The sequence below is a fragment of the Podarcis muralis genome, chromosome 1, assembly GCF_964188315.1.
Source record: "Podarcis muralis chromosome 1, rPodMur119.hap1.1, whole genome shotgun sequence".
Classification (NCBI taxonomy): Eukaryota; Metazoa; Chordata; class Lepidosauria; order Squamata; family Lacertidae; genus Podarcis; species Podarcis muralis.
Genome location: NC_135655.1, coordinates 136,955,764 through 136,978,513, shown reverse-complemented (window position 1 = coordinate 136,978,513; position 22,750 = coordinate 136,955,764). Strand labels below are relative to the sequence as shown.

The 22,750-nt window shown below is 49.1% G+C and overlaps 1 pseudogene; it reads right to left on the bottom strand.

Moving 5' to 3' along the window:
* Positions 1–14,642: 14,642 nt before the first annotated feature.
* Positions 14,643–15,197, bottom strand: LOC144326770 (ubiquitin-like FUBI-ribosomal protein eS30 fusion protein pseudogene; annotated as a pseudogene).
* Between the last annotated feature and the right edge of the window lie 7,553 nt (positions 15,198–22,750).

The window sequence follows — 22,750 nt, the reverse complement described above, 5'->3', positions numbered from 1 at the left end:
GACCAAATTTCTAGATCTTTTTTAATCTCTGACCAACATTTTTCATAATTATCTTTAAATAGATTCAAATTTTTGGCCGTCATATTTATCCCTAGTGTCAGGGCCGCCTCAGGTCCCAGCTCACAAGAGACCAACGCCAAGTCCACTTTATTTACAAAAGTCTTTATTGAAGTACATTGTTTGTTCCACAGCCGAGGCGCGCAGCCCCACGTCTGTTACACTTAGACCGCTGAAGTCCCCTCTGAATCAGTCCCGCCTCTACACCAGTTTAAGAGGCTTGTGCTAGTCCACCTCTTCCTGTCCTTCCTTTTCCGCAGGGTCTTTCTGCCCCCCTGGGTTCCTTCCCTCCTGCTTTCCTCTGACGCTGAGTCCCCAGACGCCTGCTCCCCCCTCCTCCGTGCTTTGGGACCAGGCTCCTCCTCCGGGCTCTCCGCATTTCCGCGCGCCTCCACATTTGAACTTGGCGCGCGTTCGCTACCCCTGACCTTCCTCTTGACAGTTATACTACTCTCTGTACTACTCTCCGCCCCTTCCGGCAGGACGCCTTGCCCCGATCTCCTTCCCCTCTCTGCTTCCTGCTCTGCTCCGTGTGTCACACTGGGAACTCCACCCTCTTCACTCCGTTCCGGCTGGGAAGCCGGCCCCGATCTCCCACTCCCACTCGGGGTTTCCCTGCTGCTCCCCTGCTCCTGACGAGTCCCCCCTGTGGCTCCCCTTGGCCTGACCAGGGGCGCCCCCTTTTGGGAATCCTCCGATTCACTTGAGAGACTCATGGAAGCCCTCAAGTCATTGTCATCCTCTTCCTCCTCGTTCCTGGATTCTTCCCCCTCGCTCTCAGTCTCCTCCCTCATCTGTGCCTCTCTCCCTGAACCCCTGACATCCATCCCCCCCTCGAAGCCCCCCTTCCCCCCTCCCGCCCGTCGGGCGCAGGTTTTGGGAGCCGCGTCTCTGCGGGGGTAGATGCTGGATACAGTTCGTCTACTTCGATCTCCTCTGCTTCCAGCTCAGTGTATGTGTGCTCGAACTCAGGGTCGTCTCCCAAGGTGTTCTCGGTCTCCTCTCCCATTGTTACTTCGTCCGGTGCTGTTGGCCAAGGCCCCTCCCTCCACCTCCTGCGCCAGTCCTCCTCTGGTTGCTCGTCCCACCAATACGAGGGTTCCGTCTCCACCCCCGAGCACGATCCCCTGGGGGGGCTCGACTCTGGCGTTCCCTCCTCCGTGGAAGAAAACCCCCGGAAAGTGCTGGCTGAAAGTGTGGGCGTAAAAAGCCAGTCGTCAAAGTACTCTGCTGGCATGGGCCTGTGTGGGAAAAGGGCATGGAACTCATCCTTGAGAAGAGGCTCGTCCAAAGCGTAGTCCGGCACCCAACTGTTGGCACTGGCTGGGGTACCCTCTCTGGCGAGAAAATATTCTACTCCCTCTTCCCCCCATCTCGAGTCCAGAATCTCTGTGACCTCGTTGATTGGTTCGGCCCTAGGTGACCTCCCCCTCTTGGGTGACTCTCTGCGTGGTTCTGGTGCCGTCCCTGGCTCCTGAAATCTGTGTGGGGCCTTGTAGGGGGTGAGCACCGACCTATGAAAGACCGGGTGCATTCTGGAACCTTCGGGGAGGGCCAGTCGAAACGCTACGGGATTGATCCTGGCCTCAACTTGGTATGGCCCTAGCTGCCTGTGTCCTAGCTTCTTCTTAGCTAACGACTTGGCCGGCACCGCTTGGGCCGCTAACCATACCCAGTCCCCCACCTGGATGTCTTCTCCCGCCCTCCTGTGTTTGTCCGCCTGCACCTTATAGGCTTGCTTAGCTAGCTCCAAATGTCTCCGCAGCTCCTCGTGCACCTCTTGCAGTTCTGCTGCGAAATGGTCGGCCCCCTGCGGCGCCCCCTCCCCCGTCGTTACGAGCCCCGGGAAGGTTCTGGGATGTCGTCCATTGTTAGCGAAGAACGGCGTCACCCCCGTCGACGCGTGCTTCGTGTTGTTGTAGGCAAACTCAGCCATCGGCAGGTAATCCACCCAAGCTGCGGGTCGCTGATTGGCGTAACATCTCAGGTACTGCTGCATGATAGCGTTGACCCTCTCTGCTTGGCCGTTGGTCTGCGGATGTCTCACCGACGATAGGTTGATTTTGACGTGCAGGATACCTAGGAGCTTCTGCCAGAAACTGGAAACAAACTGGCGCCCCCTGTCGGACAGAATGGACCGTGGCAGCCCATGCACCTTGAACACGTGGTCGATGAAGAGTTTGGCGGTCTGTTCCGCTGTCGCCACCTTCGCGCAAGGAATGAAGTGCGCCATCTTGGTGAACATGTCCACAACCACCAGAACTGCCGTCTTGCCTCGGGAGCTGGGCAGATCAGTAACAAAGTCCAGCGCTACCCGCTCCCAAGGTTGCAGTGGCGTCTCCAGCGGTTCCAATACTCCGGCTGGCTTCTGGTGCACTGGCTTGGACCTCTGACAGGTGTCACATCTGGCGACGTAATCCGCGACCTCTCCTCGCATTTGGGGCCACCAAAAGTCCCTGGCTACCAGTTCCGCTGTCTTCTCCTTGCCGAAATGGCCCGCGCTGGGTGCGTTGTGCAACTGGTGCAGAACCTTTGCGCGGAGATCGTCCCCTGGCACGTAGAGGGCACCCTTGCAAGTTAACAGCCCGTCGCGTATCTGGAACTCGTCGTCTCTCGTTGTACCTCTGCGCAGCTCTTCCATCTTGGATTGTGCAAACTGATCCGTCTGCAACGCGCGTCGCACCGCGTCCAGGTCGACGGCGACTGAAGCGCACGCCCACGCCTGCGGTGCGAAAATGTGCTTGGCTGCTACTGTTGCCACTTCCTTGAGATATTGCGGTTTCCTTGAGAGCGCATCGGCTATGACATTGGAGTCCCCCGGGATGTACTCTATTCGGAAGTCGAAATCCGCGAAGAATTCCGCCCAGCGCATGTGCCTCTGGCTCTGGAGCTTCGCCGTGCGCCAATACTCTAAGTTCTTGTGGTCTGTGCGGACCTGCACGGTGTGCTTGGCTCCTATGAGGAAGTGCTGCCACGCTTTGAAAGCCGCGTGAATGGCCAACAACTCCCTGTCCCAGATGGTGTAGTTCTGTTCCGCCTTGCTGAGCTTCCGGGAGTAGAAAGCACAGGGCCTCCAGTGCCCTAGCGGATCTTCCTGCAAAAGGACGGCCCCTACCGCTCTGTCTGATGCGTCTGTCTCGACCCGCATGGGCCTGCCGGGATTCACGTGCAGCAGCTGTTCCTCGGAGGCGAAGAGGCTTTTAAGCTTCTGAAAAGAGCGCTCCGCCTGGTCCGTCCAAGTGAACTTCTTCTTCTTGGAACTGAGAGTGTCCGTGATTGCTGCTGTCTCCTTCGCGAAACCCCTGATGAACTTGCGGTAAAAGTTGGCGAAACCGATGAACCTCTGGACTTCCTTCCGATTGCGCGGGCTCTTCCAGTCCAACACCGCGCGGACTTTGGCGCTGTCCATGGCCAGCCCCTTGTCGGACAGCTTGTAGCCCAGGAAATCCACCTCCGTCACATCGAACTGGCACTTCTCCAACTTGGCATAGAGTCTGTGTTCCCGTAGTCTCTGCAGGACCTCCTTGACGTCCCCCTCGTGAGCTTCCTGCGATTCCGAGAAGATCAGGATGTCGTCGAGGAAGCAGACGCACTTCTTGTAGAGGAGTCCCGCCAACACGTGGTGCATAAATGCTTGGAAAGTGTGGGAGCCATTTTGGAGGCCGAACGGCATAACTTTGTATTCATAGGTGCCTAAAGGCGTAAACATGGCCGTTTTCCACTCATCGCCCTCCCGCACGCGTATCAGGTTGTACGCGCCTCGTAAATCCAGCTTGGTGAAGATTCTCCCCTTCCGCACCGTCGCGAGCAGGTCGTCGATCTTGGGCATGGGGAAGGCTGTGGGCTTCGTCCTGGAATTTATGAGCCAGTAATCAACTATCAATCTTTTTTGGGGCGTGTCCTTTTTCTTCACGAAAAACACGGGACTGCCCCCCACTGCTTTGGACTCTTGGATGAATCCCCGCTTCAAGTTGTGATCTATGAACTCCCTGAGTTCTTGCATTTCGTCCTCAGACATGGAATACAGCTTCCCCGTCGGCAGCGTCGCTCCCGGTAGGAGATCAATCGTGCAGTCGTAGGGCCGGTGGGGAGGCAGCTTGTCAGCTTCCTTCTCGCAGACAACCTCCAAAAACGCCTTGTACTTGTCGGGCACCGCCTGCACCATGCCGAGGTGCAGCTGCTGTTCATCCTCCCGTCCGTCCTCTTCCTGGCTGGTCTGGATGCAATGTTCTGCGCAGTAGGAGGAGCAGAAGGTCAATTGCCTCTGGTACCATGCCAAGTGCGGACTGTGCCTATCCAGCCAACTCATGCCCAACACTATGGGCGTATCGGACAGATGGGTGACGTTAAGACTGATGACTTCACGGTGATTCCCAATTTGCATCACCATAGGTGGTGTTTGCTGTACCACCTGTCCACCCAGCAGCTTCCTGCCATCGACTGTGACGACGTTTAGGGGCATCGTGGCCGGTAGGAGCGCTATGCGGTGTTGCTTGATGAAGTCCACCCCCACAAAGTCTGCATTGCTACCAGAGTCAATGGTAATGGGGACTTCCAGGGTGACTCCATTGGGCAGCTGGAGTGATGCAGTGAGTTGCACCACTGGTTTGGGCGGGAGTGGGTCTGTGGGCTGCAGAATCTCTGGGGACTGCTTCACTGACTTGCCTGGCTGGGCCCCAGTGCCTCTGATTCCAACCAGGCTTGGTCGTTTCCCTGCAGTTCATCCCCCTGCTGAAACGCTCCTTTTACTGTTGCTGACGCTGCAGTGTGCTTCTGGATCCTCTGGGGACACTCTTTGGCCATGTGCTGTGCACTGCCGCAGATGTAACACTTCCTGCTCCCTCTAGGAGTTTTCGTTTTGACTGCTCCCGGTGTTAGGGCTCTGGTCGCTGTCTGAGCCTTAGCACCACCCAACTCCATTGGCTCTTCTCCCTCCCCCAGCGGAGGCGTGGAGTGCTCGCGCCCTGTTTCTCTGGGTATGAAGGGAGGTGCTCTGGCCGGTGCGCGTGCCAGACGACCCTCATCCCTGTTCCAAGGGCGTTCTTCTAGCCGTACTCCTATCGTGAGCGCTCTCTGGACGACTCCTGCGGTGGTGCTAGGTCTGTTGCCCCTGGCCAGCTCATCTTTCACGGAGGCGTTTAGCCCCTCCCAGAACAGATCCCTCACTGCCACAGAGTCCTTTTGCCAGCCCAGCGCATTTACCAATGCAAAAAATCGGGAGTGGTATTGTCTCACCGTTGCCCTGCCCTGCCGCAGTCCATGCATCTCCCTCCTGGCCACGTCTACATCTATGGTTGATTTAAAACAAGCGTCCATAGCCGCGATAAATGCTTTTGAATCCTGGAGGGCGGGATCATCTTCGCGCCATAAATTGCACAGCCAGGATTTAGCTTCCCCATGCAAGTGAGTTATGATGAATCCCACTTTCTCCTCCTCATCTCTAAAGTCTTTTTGAAGCAGTCTTAGCGCAAAATGTCTGCTCTGAAGTTGGGATACTGTTTCAGGTCCCCATCGAAGTGGGCGACTATGCTGCCCCCCCTCTTGCCGAGGCCAACTCCCTCCGACCTGGGTCCCTGCTTGTACAAATGTTCCCACCTGGCTTGTAGATCTTTGCAGCGCGCTTCTGCTTCCTCCTCCCTCTTTCTGGAGGTTGCTACTTCTGCGTAAAGGTTGGCGACTGCCTTCTGCAGTTCTGCCACTGTCGCCTCAGTAGTCATGTCTGCCTATCTTCGTGAGCTTGCAAAAAATAATAATTTGTGAGACGGAGCTTCCTGTCAGGGCAGCCTCAGGTCCCAGCTCACAAAGGACCAACGCCAGTATCTCTTTATATACAAAAGTCTTTATTGAAGTTCATTGTTGGTTTTACAGCCGCGGCGCGCAGCCCTACGTCTGTAACTCTAGACCGTCGAAGCTCCGTCTGAGTCTCCTCCCCCCAGACACCAGTTTAAGACCCTAGCCTTGCTCCACCTCTTCCTCTGCTCCCTTTTCCTCTGGGTCCTCTTGTCCGCCGAAGTCTTGCCCTTCCTAGACTCTTCTGAGGCTGACTCCCCTGAGTCTTCCCCCTCCCTCCGGCGAGCTTTAGGACCCGGTTCCCAATCCGTGCTTTCTCCTGTCCCGCGCGCCTGTACATTTGAACTTGGCGCGCGCGCCCAGCCTGCCACTTTCCTCCTGACCGTTATACCGCTCCTGTCGCTGCTTCCCTCTTCGGGGATGCCAGCTGGGCTAGACTCCGCCTCCCTGCTTGCCGGAGGAGACGCTGACTCTGACCTATGAGACTCTTCCCCCCCACTACGCTCCAGTGGGGAAGCTGGCCCTGATTTCCAGCTACTGCTCTGGGAGTCCCAGCTGGCCTCCTGCTTCTGGTGTGTCCCCCCTGGAACCCCCCTTGCCCTGGCCACCGGCGCTCCCTTCTGGGAATCTTCTGATTCACTGGAGAGGCTCATGGAATCTCTCGGGTCACTGTCATTCTGCCCTCCGCTGCCCTCAGATTCTTCCCCTTCGCTCTCCATTTCCTCTCTCCTCTGCGCCTCTGCTCCTGAGCCCCTGACAAACGCGAAGTGTAATAAGCCTAAACAAAGCCAAACAGGTTGTTTTGGGTTCCAGCTACATAGAAAGAAGAATCTTGGATTTCGCTTATTTCAAGTCTTGTTCTTTTGTGTTAATGCACATTGACCCAGAAATCTCAAAGTTTGTGTAATGAGACCAAAATAACACAACAACACCGTCTTTTCGCTTCCATATGCGTAGAATGAAGACGAATAAGCTCTGATTGGGCTTATTTCAAATTGGTGGTTTTGGGGTTAGAATGCACATTCACCCAAAAATCGCAGAGTGACATGTTTGTTATCAGCCCAAATCAAGCATAGGTGTTTTGGTTCCATGTCAATAGAAAGAAGACGAATAAGCTTGGATTGTTCTTTTGGTGTTCATTCACCCTAACCCTAACCCTCGCAAAGCAAAGTGTAATAAGCCTAAACAAAGCCAAACAGGTTGTTTTGGGTTCCAGCTATATAGAAAGAAGAATCTTGGATTTCGCTTATTTCAAGTCATTTTTTTGCCAGAAATCTCAGAAACCTCATCAGGACGGCTTTAAACTGACTAATTTAGGGGAGGGAGACAGTGCTCCTGAAGGTAGGAGTCTATCAATTGATGAAGATGATCATCCAAATGTCATAGACCAAATGGAGCAAACAGCACGCAGACCTAGTGGTGGGAGGAAAAAAATCCTTAAATAAGAGACATGGGGGAATGATTAATGGACTTCAATGTCTGTACACTAATGCGCAAAGCATGGGAAATAAACAAGATGAGCTTGAGCTTTTGGTACAGCAAACTAAATATGACATAATAGGCATCACTAAAACCTAGTGAGAGCTGGACCATAAAGAAGGCTGATCGCCGAAGAATTGATGCTTTTGTATTATGGTGCTGGAGGAGACTCTTGAGAGTCCCATAGACTGCAAGAAGATCAAACGCATCCATTCTTAAGGAAATCAGACCTGAGTGCTCACTGGAAGGACAGATTGTGAAGTTGAGGCTCCAATACTTTGGCCACCTCATGAGAAGAGAAGACTCCCTGGAAAAGACCCTGATGTTGGGAAAGATGGAGGGCACAAGGAGAAGGGGACGACAGAGGATGAGATGGTTGGATAGTGTTCTCGAAGCTACAAACATGAGCCTGACCAAACTGCGGGAGGCGGTGGAAGACGGTGGAAGGCGGTGGAAGAAGTGCCTGGCGTGCTCTGGTCCATGGGGTCACGAAGAGTCGGACACGACTAAACGACTAAACAACAAAACCTAGTGGGATAAGTCCCACGATTGGAATGTAATAATGGAGGGATACAATCTATTTCAGAGAAACAGACCAGACAAGAAAGGAGGAGGATTGGCGTTATATGTCAGGGATGTGTATACCTGTGAAGAGATCCAAGATTTAGAACCTCAAAGCCAAAGTGAGAGCATTTGGGTCAAAATTAAGGGAGAGAAGAATAACAGAGACCTCATTGTGGGAGGTTACTATAGATCCCCAAGCCAAACGGAGGACATAGATGATGCCTTCCTGGAACAGATGGCCAAGCATGCAAAAGGAAGGGAGATAGTAGTAATGGGGGACTTCAATTACCCGGATATTTGTTGGATGTCAAACTCAGCCAAGAGCATAAGGTCAAACAAGATTCCTCACTGGCCTTGCAGACAACTTCATTGTCCAGAAAGTGGGAGAAGCAACAAGAGGAACAGCCATTTTAGATCTGGTCCTAACCAATGTTGAGGACCTGGTTAGTGGGGTAGAAGTGGAAGAATCATTAGGCGCGAGTGATCATGCTCTTCTGAAGTTTACTATACAGCGGAAAGGAGCAGCCAAGCATACTAGGACTCAATTTCTTGACTTTAAGAAAGCCGACTTCATAAAACTTAGGGAAGTGCTGGGTGAGATCCCATGGACAGTAATACTAAAAGGAAAGGGAGTTCATGATGGCTGGGAGTTTGTTAAGAGGGAGATAGTAAAAGCACAACTTCAGGCAATACCAATGAGACGGAAACATGGAAGGTGCCTAAAGAAGCCAGGGTGGCTATCTAAAGAACTTTTTTTTTTTAAATAATATTTATTAAAATTTTCAAAAGTACAGAAAGTAAAGATTAAAGTACGTTCAAAACCTTATTTTCATACATCTACTTTCCGGGACTCCCCCCTTCCCCCACCCCTACCATATTCCCCTTTCATATTGTTGGCTCCACAAGTTCTCAGTTCTAATTAAAACTTAATTTGTTTAAACCATTATTCAAATTTAAATTTAAATTTATACAATCCTCATATTGAAAGACAAAAGTTCTCTCCCCAAGGCCCACCCCATTTCCATTCCACAATTCCCCCCTTTTTTTTTTTAATGATAAAAACACCCCACACGATAGAAATATAAGAAATAAGAAAATAAAAGGTATAGTAGATAAAAAGAAACCAATTCAGAAAAAAGTTGACAAGCCTTTGGATTCTAGTTCTCCCCCCGCTGTCCCCGGTTTAATTTCCCTCTGATCACCAATCCATGTTGTCTACCTGGAATTGTTAAAATCCATAAATCCCATTTTTCCCCCAACTCCTTGCTGGCTTTTCTTTTTATAATTATTCTTAAAGTTATTTTTAAACCATTTAGCTTCAAATCTTTAATAGACCTCCCCCCATTGTTCTTTCCAAGTTGTAGTCCAGTTTCCTCTTGTTCTGCTTGTTTCCTCTTGTTCTGCTGCTAGTTTCCTCTTGTTCTGCTGCTAAAACGTTCGTGTTCAGAAATTTAGTAAGTCTGCAGGGGTTATTGTTATTCAGGAACAAAAACTTGCGTTCAGTCCCTCTTCAATAGAAAGTTCTATTGTCTCTTTTAGCTGAACACCCTGTAGACACAATATTGCAGCTTTCCCAGAAGATAACTAGTCCTGTAAAATTCCAATGGTATTTTTCCACTCACGACCTTCTTTGTAATGTCCCGAAACTCCTCTAGGGGGATTGTTGTAACTTTGTTTTCTCTAGTCCAAAAGTCCGATTGTTATCCATGTTTTCGCCATTTTGTATCCAAGTTTTAACGGATTGTAAAAAATTTGTAACAAAATTAACCAGCAAAGTCCTCATAATAAAGTCCTCTTTGTATTTCCGACTTTGACAGCTACTTTGACAGCTGTCAAAATCTCCTTCGCTTTTCGCCAGGCTCCCTCCTTAATCACCCCGGTTCCCAGGGGGGGGGGTTACGTTTTCCTTCTCCCTCAATTCTTCCTCCAGCACAGTTCTTGTAGTTTCCCATCATGGAATTCTTAGTTTAATACAATTCTTTTTGGACCTTGGTTTCCCAGTCCTTGTTTTGGAAGGTTTACAATAGGGAGGGGGACTGACTTCCTTTTTGGATCCCCCCCCCGATCGTATCAAATCCGAAAAAAATTTCTTTTTTTCTCCTTTTAAACCCGGTTTCCAAATTACTCACGGGTTGTTGTTGAAAGTCCGAATTCTCAATGGAAGAAGTCAGCGCTCTCCGCCGGATGGCATGCGGCTTCACTCGGCAGGGATAGCGAAGGACTCAAAGCACCACGCTTCTCCCCGGCACCCGATCCGTAGCCTTTAAAAAGGCTCCTTCACGAGTCGGGAGGGCGCTAGCGGTGCCAGCCGAGTCTCCATGTCCACGGCCTCCGTGGCCGTGGTTTTTAAGGGTCCCCGCATCGCCGGTGCGGTAGGACCCAGCCCCTGCCGAGCAGGCTCCCTCCGGAGCTCGGAGGGAGTCCGCCATTCGGCGATGGCGCCAACCCAGAAGTCCGCTATCTAAAGAACTTTTAACTGAGTTAAGATTGAAGAAAGATGTGTACAAAAAATGGAAAAGGCGGGAAACCACCAAAGAGGAATTCAAACAAATAGCCAGCACATGTAGACACAAAGTCAGAAAAGCTAAAGCACAGAATGAACTCAGGCTTGCTAGAGAGGTTAAAAGCAACAAAAAAGGCTTTTATGGGTATGTCCGTAGCAAAAGGAAGAACAAAGAAACAGTGGGGTCACTCAGAGGAGAAGATGGTGAAATGCAAACAGGGGACACAGAAAGGGCTGAACTCCTCAATGCCTTCTTTGCCTCAGTCTTCTCCGATAAAGAAAACAATGCCCGACCTGAAGAATTTGGAGCAAATGATTCAGCAGAGGAAACACAGCCCAGAATAACTAAGGAGATAGTACAAGAATACTTGGCTAGTCTAGATGTATTCAAGTCTCCAGGGCCAGACGAACTGCATCCAAGAGTATTAAAAGAACTGGCAGATGTGATCTCAGAACCACTGGCAGTCATCTTTGAGAATTCCTGGAGAACAGGCGAAGTCCCGGCAGACTGGAGGAGGGCAAATGTTGTCCCTATTTTCAAAAAGGGGAAAAGAGAGGACCCAAATAATTACCGCCCAGTCAGTCTGACATCAATACCAGGGAAGATTCTGGAGCAGATCATTAAGCAAACAGTCTGTGAGCACCTAGAAAGGAATGCTGTGATCACCAATAGTCAGCATGGATTTCTGAAAAATAAGTCATGTCAGACTAACCTGATCTCGTTTTTTGACAGAATTACAAGCCTGGTAGATGAAGGGAACGCAGTGGATGTAGCCTACCTTGATTTCAGCAAGGCATTCAACAAGGTGCCCCATGATATTCTTGTAAAGAAGCTGGTAAAATGCGGTCTGACTATGCTACCACTCAGTGGATTTGTAACTGGCTGACTGACCGAACCCAAAGGGTGCTCATCAATGGTTCCTCTTCATCCTGGAGAAGGGTGACTAGTGGGGTGCCACAGGGGTCTGTCTTGGGCCCAGTCTTATTCAACATCTTTATCAACGACTTGGATGATGGACTCAAGGGCATCCTGATCAAATTTGCAGATGACACCAAACTGGGAGGGGTGGCTAACACCCCAGAGGACAGGATCACACTTCAAAACGACCTTGACAGATTAGAGAACTGGGCCAAAACAAACAAGATGAACTTTAACAGGGAGAAATGTAAAGTATTGCACTTGGGCAAAAAAAAATGAGAGGCACAAATACAAGATGGGGGACACCTGGCTTGAGAGCAGTACATGTGAAAAGGATCTAGGAGTCTTGGTTGACCACAAACTTGACATGAGCCAACAGTGTGACGCGGCAGCTAAAAAAGCCAATGCAATTCTGGGCTGCATCAATAGGAGTATAGCATCTAGATCAAGGGAAGTAATAGTGCCACTGTATTCTGCTCTGGTCAGACCTCACCTGGAGTACTGTGTCCAGTTCTGGGCACCACAGTTCAAGAAGGACACTGACAAACTGGAACGTGTCCAGAGGAGGGCAACCAAAATGGTCAAAGGCCTGGAAACGATGCCTTATGAGGAACGGCTAAGGGAGCTGGGCATGTTTAGCCTGGAGAAGAGGAGGTTAAGGGGTGATATGATAGCCATGTTCAAATATATAAAAGGATGTCATATAGAGGAGGGAGAAAGGTTGTTTTCTGCTGCTCCAGAGAAGCGGACACGGAGCAATGGATCCAAACTACAAGAAAGAAGATTCCACCTAAACATTAGGAATAACTTCCTGACAGTAAGAGCTGTTCGACAGTGGAATTTGCTGCCAAGGAGTGTGGTGGAGTCTCCTTCTTTGGAGGTCTTTAAGCAGAGGCTTGACAACCATATGTCAGGAGTGCTCTGATGGTGTTTCCTGCTTGGCAGGGGGTTGGACTCGATGGCCCTTGTGGTCTATTCCAACTCTATGATTCTATGATACTATGGTTCTAATTCACGCCACAGTGTGGAACCAGAAAAGTGTGTCTTTTGGCCCCATGCTCTGATGCTGCCACAGCATGGGAGCCAAAATGGACCATCTGGGATTGGGATCAGAAGTGGGGGCGGCTTCTGATAATCTGGGATGTCCTACTTAAAATGGGACACTCAATATTTGTGTTACATGCCTTCATTTATAATCAAAATGGCAAGATGATGGAAGTTTCATGGGGCAGGAAGGTTAGTGCTTGGCTCTGGCGCATCAATCCCAACCACGGGTTTGGTGAGCCAGCTGCTCCCTCAGTCCCTCTTCTTCTGATATTAAATTACATATATTTACATCCTGCCTTACATATATTTACACTCCTTACCCTTTGAATAGGGCTGGGTGAATGAATGCCCCACTCTTTGACAATGAAGCTTCATGATGATGTAATGGGGAGAAAGGTGGCAGGCTCCAGTCCTCTACCCTTTCAAAACGTTTGAATGTTTGGCTTGTTGTTGTTTAGTCATTTAGTCGTTTCTGACTTTTTGTGACCCCATGGACCAGAGCACGCCAGGCACTCCTGTCTTCCACTGCCTCCCACAGTTTGGTCAAACTCATGCTGGTAGCTTCAAGAACACTGTCCAACCATCTCGTCCTCTGTCGTCCCCTTCTCCTTGTGCCCTAAATCTTTCCCAACACCAGGGTCTTTTCCAGGGAGTCATCTCTTCTCATGAGGTGGCCAAAGTATTGGAGCCTCAGCTTCAGGATCTGTCCTTCCAGTGAACACTCAGGGCTGATTTCCTTAAGAATGGATAGGTTTGATCTTCTTGCTGTCCATGGGACTCTCAAGAGTCTCCTCCAGCACCATAATTCAAAAGCATCAATTCTTCGGCGATCAGCCTTCTTTATGGTCTAGCTCTCACTTCCCCTTCATGGATCACTGCCTTGCTGTGGCGAAGGGACTTTAATAACTCAGAGAAGCTATGAGCTATGCCGTGCAGGGCCACCCAAGACAGGCAGGTCATAGTGGAGAGATTTGACTACATGTGATCCACCTGGAGCAGGAACCGGCAAGCCACTCCAGTATCCCTGCCAAGAAAACTCCATGTTTGGCTTAGCCCTACACATTATTGGAAACACAAAGAGAGCCTCCAATTGTCACTCTGGGCTCGAGAGGGGGAAGAAATGGGAACCTGGTGAACTGTGCATTGAACTGTCCCATAGGCCATATGTTCACTGTCTTTGCTAGCAGCTCCTGTGGCTTTTCCAACTTAGAGTTTGGTCAGGCTGGCCCCTAACAAGGACACAGACGGGGGCGGGGAGGGTGTTGACAAAATTGTGCCTCTCCACTCTGGCTAGGAGTGGCTAGGATGGAAAGCAGTGAGAGGAGGGAGGGGGAAGGCAGGCAGACAGATGGACTGAGGGAGGAGGAGGAGGAGCAGAGCAGTCCTGACTCCGATGGCAGCAGAGGAAGTCACTGGCAGAGTGCGAAAGGTGACAAAAAGCAAACTTTTGGTCCATGGCCTCTCCCAGGTTTGGAGGAGCTGATACAGCTCCTTGCCTAGGTAGCAAGAGAGCCTAGGTAGGTGTAACTGTTCTAGGGGTTGCTCGTGCGTAAGCCGGTGCCAACACCAGGCTGGGTTGTCTAAGTGAACCTTTCCTGTCCGGACAGCCACTCACCCGTGGCTGTCTCAATCGCTGGCAGAATCTGTCAGTGGGCGTTTCTTAAACTTCTTCCAGCAAAGAAGTTCTTTGACGCCCAGTCTCCTCCTACTCTCCCTGCGTGGAAGCCTTCTGCGCAAGGAGGGCGTAGGCAGCGGAGGACCCTTCCTCTCCCCGCTGGTCCCCGGCAAGGAGTCATGTGACCGCCTCTCTGATTCCCCCATCTGCCCCCCTTCTCCACCGGAGCTAAGCTGATTCCCTTCCCCAGAAGATGGGCTGCCTCTCCCAATCCCGGGACGCTCTCTGGGATCCCTCTGGAGCTTGCTCTCTCCCTCCGGCACTGATGGCAGTTCCCTGACAGTAGGCCTCTGTGTTTTCCCCGATACTGCCTTAAAAAAAAAGAGACAGTGGTGAATATAACATTGTTTTCAATACATGGTTGAATTTGATGATGATTTATTCAACTATTGTTAACATCTCCATAGTTATTTTAATTATTTTGCCTTACTGTCCATTTTTAACTACTGAAAAGTGTATTATCTTTAACTTCTGAGGTGATGATGGTAACCATTAACATCCATTGTTTGATTCTTAACCTGCCCATCCAAATTAGCCAAATTCACAGCAGTCATTCATACAGTGTGTCTGGGTAGGATAATATATCCCCCCCCCCCATATCAGATTTATTATATAACTGGGTGCTGCTGCTTCTTGCCAAAGCCTGGCACAATGTTGACCAAGTGGCGGTTGTACTGTATGTGCCTCTTGGCATGGCCAGTCTTCTTCTTCTTCTCTTGCTTTGGAGTCTGGCCTCTCACTTGGGCAGCACGAGTCAGGGATCCATGGCCCTTACCACCCAGCATGCATGCAGCAACCTCTAGAGTTGTGACGTCACTGATGCCACACTGCCCATCATCTACCGGGGGCGGGGGGTCTTATCAAGGAGGACCACCTGATCCTCAGGCACAATGTCCTCCAAGGGCTCAACATGGGCGTTATGGTGAGCTGCTGTTTCTTGCCCAGACACCTCAAGGGTGTGCAGATTCTGAGCAAGAAGGAAGAGCTGCATGGTTCCACCCTCAGTCGCTGATCCGAGATGGAGCTGGGAGAGCCGAGAAGCTGCCACTGCTCTGCACACGCAGACAAGAGAAAGGAAAGATCTGGTAGGGTAACATTGATATTTGCCTTACTTATTTGCTTCACAATAAAGCATCTCACTGAAAAACTGACTGTGGTGGTGTGGGGAGAGGAAGGAAGGTCTCAAAATCATAAAAAGTCTGCTGCTGTGGCAGTCGTGGAGCCATCAGTTTTGGGGTGGTTAACTTCAGACAGGGTAACTACAAGATCAATAACAGCACTCAAAGTTTGAAGCTAAATTGGGTTCAGTTTTTCACCTTCCACAGTAGCTGGTGTGTGTGGATTCAACTGCAAGCAGAAGGAGGAACCATCCCCTCAGGCCTACGAAAGCCTGAGGCAATATGCCTGCTTGATGGACAATTAAGATAGAATCAGACACTCATTGGGCAGGGTTTTTTGAAAACAATAACATTATATTTGATGAGTGAGACTGAAATGGGAATAGCAAAATATAATGAAGTGAGAAGTGCAGCAGACCATAATCAGCTGGCAGTTCAGCAAACTGACAACCAAAGTGGGACAGCATCCCTACTCTGGATACAAATCCAGCATCTTCCATTTTAGCAGCTCTCATGGGAGCATTTCTTTGCATACCCTCTGGCTGCAGAGGGATGGTGACCATTTTACAAGTCCTTAGCAACCCTAACCTTGGTGAGTTGGGACTTCCGTCAGCATGCGAAGACAGGCTCCAGTGGATTGGGTCCAATGGTCCAGAAGGCAGTTTCTGCACATGCTGCAGAGGGAAGTGAGAGTCCACTTGGGAAGGTAGCCCATTTAGGAGAAGGAAAACTTTAATCCTAACCCCCTGCTGCTTTGTGGGATATCTTCAGGAGAAGAAAATGCTAAGGAGTAAACTCTACACAGATCTGGAACAGAGTCCCTAAGGCAGCTGGATGGCACCTTGTATGCCTCCTTCCAGCAATTACTGCAGCCAAGATGGTGCCAAACGTATTGCTCTGCTTTCCTTTGGACCACATCTGTGGGGCTGAGAATGGGGGTCATGTTTTCGGGGCAGCGCAGGACCTCCACACAGACTGCCCAGACTTGCGTCCTGGGGAAGTCATTTCGGTGTTGCTCACGCAACGGTTTGACTTCACCCCTGGAGGCACACTCCATTGTTTCTTGAGACAAACAGAAGCCAACAAAGTATTCTAAAGCTTTGAAAACACCAGAGTTAAGAAATATAATCCTAATGTGCAGGATTGATAAGAATGATCATGGTACAAAGCCTCCAGTCTTCCATAGGAAGAACCGAAAAGCCCTAAAACTCAGAGCAATTGGCTAGAGGTGAAGCCTGGCCATTCTGAGGGCTTAAGGCAAAGTTAACCCAAGTGACTGCAAGGTTTATTTGCCATGGAAAGAAATAAGAGTGCAGGAGGCACCCAGGAGATGCTGCTGCTGCTGCTTCACTACCAATTTTCAACTTAGTTACTTCCTCATGTTTATTTTAGCCTTCTGTTTGCAGAACAAACTAGAGTTCTCTTTATCTTCAGAGCCATAGAAGCTACTGACTCTTCCATCTGGAAAAAAATTCCATTGAGGAGTCACTAACCTTTTTTATTTTTGCTTGGGAGGAGCCCCACCTTTAGCAGGACAGCAGCAGCCTTACTGCTTCTGAATGTTGTGAATCTCAATGCTTAATCAAGTAGCAGGGCTTGCCATGTGCAAATAAATCTCAAAAACTAGTTCTTTAGAAAACGGATGTGCTATTATTATTACAATAATGTATTAAATCCTGCCCTCCCCCCCCAAATGACAACCCCTGTTAAAGATTCTGAAAGGAAATTTGGGTTGTTTCCACATGTCAGGCTTAAAAGTGGCACTGTTAGGGATGTACACTTGAGTTTTCTTCCAAATTACAGCCTGCAGTTAACAGCATTGATGCAGAGCAGAAACTGCCCTGGACTTCCAAGTACAAAGATGCGCATTGTAATTTCAGAGATCGTCCAGAAGATGTCAGGAGTGCATTGTGGAGATTTACTTTGAAAAGACCTGACTCTGTAAAGAACTGCACATAGAAGCAGGTTTTATTGTTGTGGCTAACATCATGTGAGCACAACTTCAAAAACCACCTGTAGGAGAGCACTGGATGGGGAGTAAGTGGAAATGTGAACATACCCTTGGTATGGAAACGGGGCACATTCTATTTTTACACATTTGGTGTACATACTGTCCCTGACACTGCCTGTCACTTAAGTGCTTAATAAACACATACACCTAAGGTGCCTAGTTCCCCTCACCTCCATTTTTCCAACTGCACATTATTAGCTTTCTTGCTGCACAGTTTTGTGGCCAACCTCACACTAAAAAAAATACCCTGGAGATTGATAGCAATTTTTGTGCCCCTGCCCATGTGATGAGTGCTCTGATGTGAGATTTGAAGCCATGTATGGTCAGAGTGGGTGGCGCTGTGGGTAAAAGCCTCAGCGCCTAGGGCTTGCCGATTGAAAGGTCGGCGGTTCGAATCCCCGCGGTGGGGTGCGCTCCCGTTGCTCGGTCCCAGCGCCTGCCAACCTAGCAGTTCGAAAGCACCCCCAGGTGCAAGTAGATAAATAGGGACCGCTTACTGGCGGGAAGGTAAACGGCGTTTCCGTGTGCTGCGCTGGCTCGCCAGATGCAGCTTTGTCACGCTGGCCACGTGACCCGGAAGTGTCTCCGGACAGCGCTGGCCCCTGGCCTCTTAAGTGAGATGGGCGCACAACCCCAGAGTCTGGCAAGACTGGCCCGTACGGGCAGGGCTACCTTTACTTTTACCTTTATGGTCAGAGTGTAAGGGACGAAACTGCTGCTCAATGCAACAGGTGCCATTTTCCTGCCTTCATCTCTGTGTATCCTCTGGGGCTGGAGAAAGAGAGACCACTACTTTGCCTCTTTGCATCAGATATGAGAAATTCCAAGGTATTCCAAGAACTCTGTTCCAGCCCTTGATCCATTAGATTACTGCTGATAGAACAAAAAGCCTTGGCTTTATGTCTTGGTATGAGGAACCTTTCACAGGGGATGTTGAAATTAAAATCCAATTAAAAATCCACATTGTAAAGCTACACTTAACAACCTTACTGATTAATCTTACAATTAATCCCATTAATACATTCAGACTTTTTCATAGGTTTCCATAGGTATTGAGGAATCAACTGTGAGGCTCTTTTGTATGATATTCATAGAGAAACGTTGCTCTTTATCACATTGGCAGAAGTACTTGATTCATTGATCTTTTTGACCCCAAAGTATTTGTGGCACTTTGATAATGTAGGAGCTCTAAGTGGGATCCTGCAGGACCATTGGGACAAGCTGGTATCCGAAATATCCTTTTGTGTGCTGAAGTGCTTTTTTGTTGGATATTTTTCAGTCCTGTGGATGTGGAGAGTGGAGAAGAGCTTTGGAGAGAGAAGGCCAGTCTTGTCCACACCTACCTGGCTGCTCAGCTCTGCTTGTTGGGTGACAGTGATCCCTACAGTCTGGATGGAGGCTATAGTGAGGCTGGCACTAATCAAGGCCAGTCTTCTTCACCCCCAGCTACTCCTTCCTCCCTCTCAGTATTTCTGAACAACTCCTATCAGCCCCAGCCAGCAGGGCAAATGGTTGGGGATGATGGGAGTTTCAGGGCTCTTCCACACTTCCATTTCTCCCGCTGCTCTCCCCTGGGAAAACCTGCTGTTTACTGCGGAATTGCAACGAACGCCTGTTGTGTTTTCTGCAGATTGACATTTGTTCCAGTTTAGTGCTAAACAACAGGTTTTCCTGGGACAAATGAAACGCAGCTTGGACTCATGCCTGGAAAGCACGGGTGTAAGGGTTCCAAGGGGTTGCTCGAGAGCAAGCAGGCAAATGCCTCCCTGCTCGGCTGTGAAGCCTTGCTTTTGATGCCAAAATAAACTTATCTGTCCAGAGCGCCACTCTCCCGTGGCTGGCTCATTCACTGGCAGAATCCGTGAGTGGCCGGTCCTTAAACCTTCCCCAGTAAAGTTGTTTCTTGACACCCAGTCTGCGCCTCCCCTCTCGGCGGGAAAGCTTACTGCGCAAGGAGGGCGTGGGTAATGGAGGACCTCTCTCCTCCCCGCTTTGCCCAGGCAAGGTGTCCTGGTACCGCCTCGCCTCCTCCGAGCCCTGAAGCTCCTCTCCACTGGAGGCGTGGTTACTCTCCTCTGCTGAGGAGGAGCTGCTTCCCACGATCTTTGGGGGCTCTCTGTAATCCATCCGGCTTTTCCCCTCTCCCCCCTGAGCCGATGGCAGTTCCCTGACAACGGGGCAAGCAGAAAACTTATCGGCTCATGACAAGTGCCAGTGTGGCTAAGTCAGAAACTTGCAAAGAGTACTAGTTTGAGGCCGTATTGGCTTGTGTGGGTTGTTTGTTACTGGTTTGGAGGGAAAGATTATTGGTCCAGATTAGCTCCCTGTATTTGTTCCATTGTTGGCTAATTTATAGATTTGTTTGTATAATTGTTTTAATGTTAACCAGGTACATATTTAAAATTATTATTGAATAAACAGCTTTTGATTTTGCAAGCTTCAAATCAGGCATGACACAGATATCTAGATGGTGTGGCACTCCCTCCCAAACAGAAGCTGCACAGACACCAGTTTGAAACAGCCCCAGCCCCTCCTGATTCAGGTGTGTCAGATAAAGAGAGCTAGATGTCATTAGCACATCCTGGTGACATCCCAACACTCTCAGGGGAAATTGTACAGAAACGGAGACAAGGCCACAGCCTTCAGACCAGCTCTTAAAAGGACCACCAATTCTGAAGTAGACTCCTAATCCCATCTGGGTCATAACCTGCCCAGATCAAATCACGAGAGCCCACTTTGGAATCAGAGCTCGGTGAATAGACACCCCTTCTCTTGTCACAGTTTCTTGCGTCAAAGCTGACAGTAGGAAAGGCGTTTTCAGATTCCCCTCTGGCTCTCCTCGTACCACTGGACTGCCAGCAGGTATCGCATGGTTCTGTGTCTTATTCTCCACCTCCCCTTTCGCCATCCTTCATGCAAAGCAGCTGCAATGCAGCCTGCTTACCAGCAGCTATTAACACCAGTTGCTATTCCTGTTTCTCATCTAACAGCTTCTTTTAGTCAAACAGGTCTCAGAATGATCACACAGAAGGAATCCTGCAGCTTGCCAAATAGTGTTTCTGGCAGAAGAGACCGACTCTTTAATATACATCATGCTTCTGAAGCTTCTCACATTGCCTCATCAAATTTTCGGTTGCCTGGCAGCAAAGCTTTGCAAAAGAAGTTCAGCAGCCGTTGAACTGGGTACCATGAGAGCCTAGGGAAGATGTCAAGCAGTTTGTTTTATTTGTATTGGTATCTGAATGTGAACACTTTTCTATATTGGGAAAAGTCCATACGTATTTTGTGTTAACAAATTCTATCTGCCATCCATTCGTTCCATATGTAAACTTGTTGTCTTTCAAAAAATGGATTGGCCCAAAAAACACTGAGGGGCTTGATTCTATTATACAAGCTGGCCCCACATACCATGGTTTTCCTGAAGCTTTAGAAATGATACAATAAACCTATTACTGAGGGGGGAGGCTCACCTTTTAAAAACTAAAACTGGGAAGTCTGATTTGTGCATAGAATGCTATGTAATTATAATTATATTGTTTACCAGCAATAACAGGGGCATATGCCCTAAATTAATTAATCCATAAGTAGACAAAGAATAAACATCAGAATAAAAAATTATCAACTTTTCATTAAAAAGTTATATTCAAAACCATTCAAGTCAGATAACACATTTATAGTCAGTTTCCCTTGAGCGCAGATGGAAGTTTAAGTGGCTTATAGTCTTTGCTGGGTTGATTGATTTTTCTGCTGAATTTTTTTTTATATATATGATTATGAAATGCAGGTCTTATTTTAAAGATGTGCGTATGTTGGTTGGTTTGGTTGTTATGCACTGCTTTGCAAAGAATGTTTTCTTAAAAAGTGGTTTGTACGTTTACTAAACTTGAAGACAGATGGGCCTGTGGTTTGGTCAGGTCCTTAGTCTGGCATCTTCACCGGCTCCTCTTGGTCATCTCTTAGCAATCACATTTCACAACAAGGCTCCTATTTGAAAGGGGAGGAGCACCAAGGGCAGATCGACACTCATGGTTTTAAACATTAAGTAACGGTTTTCACCTAGACAGCATCTTAAAAAGCAAAAAAAGAAAAAGAAAAAGAAAAGAAAAGGCAGAAACATCACCTTACCAACAAAGGTCTGTATAGTTAAAGCCATGGTTTCCCCGGTAGTGATGTATGGAAGTGAGAGCTGGACCATAAAGAAGGCTGATCGCCGAAGAATTGAGGCTTTTGAATTATGGTGCTGGAGGAGACTCTTGAGAGTCCCATGGACTGCAAGAAGATCAAACGCATCCATTCTTAAGGAAATCAGCCCTGAGTGCTCACTGGAAGGACAGATCGTGAAGCTGAGGCTCCAGTACTTTGGCCACCTCATGAGAAGAGAAGACTCCCTGGAGAAGACACTGATGTTGGGAAAGATGGAGGGCACAAGGAGAAGGGGACGATATAGGACGAGATGGTTGGACAGTGTTCTTGAAGCTACCAGCATGAGTTTGACCAAACTGTGGGAGGCAGTGGAAGACAGGAGTGCCTGGCGTGCTCTGGTCCATGGGGTCACGAAGAGTCTGACACAACTAAACAACTATGGTTTTCACAACGTAGATGTACAGTATACATGACATCTTACTTTTAACCTTCGTAATGCATTATTAAAATGTGACACCAGAGGGCCCTGCAGAGCAACCAGCAACCGTCAGCAGGGAAACTGTTTTGATGGAGAAAACAAAGAAACAGTTTTAATTTACAAGTAGGCCCTGTGATATTTTAGAAAGACATATCTAATATCATTCTAATAAGGTTAAACAGGTCCGTGTAGGTCCAGCACAAGGCAGAAAGAGAAGCAATTAGCAGAGGCCTGCCGGTAGAGCCAGACCTGCCTTCTTCTTTGCTGCTGCACCCTTGAGCTGGACCGGCCCACACATGAGGCAAGGTGAGGCAACTGCCTCAGATGGCAGGATCCACAGGGACCGCAGGTCCTGATGCAGCAGATCTTTATTCCCCCTTTGCTCCTGATGTTGGCCTTTACCAAGCCCTTCTTCCCTGGCAGGCGGAGAGCAGCATTTGGTGGTTTGCCTCAGGTGCCAAAATATATTGGGCCTGCCCTGCACTTGAGGATGAGGCCAGCCCAGAAGTGAGGAGTGGCTAGGTGAGTCAGATGGTAGCAGATCAGGAAGAGGGACTCACCTGCTGCCACCTGAATGGTACAGTCAGGAATTCCTCAGACAACGGCCACATGTAATGCATAGGACGGCTAACAGCTTCCCTCACTGAAGGACTTTAAGGATATGCTAGCATCAATTTGCATGGAGGAATGGGTAGGGCTTGAAGGAGATATGGCAGGTGTGTAAAGAAATGAAACCAAACATTATTTCTCTGCATTGTAAAGCTGTATATTGAGGAGTGAAATCAAACCAGCTGATTGTGTTTCCTAACACCAAACTAATACCTTTCTTCTGGGCCAGCCCTACGATGAGGCAGAGGGAGGCAGCTGCCTCAGGTGACAGGTGCTGAGGTGCAGGGAGGGGACAGTGCCATGTGAGTGCCATGTTGTCTGGCCTGTACCCCTTGCATTAGCCTGCTCTCCTCAGGA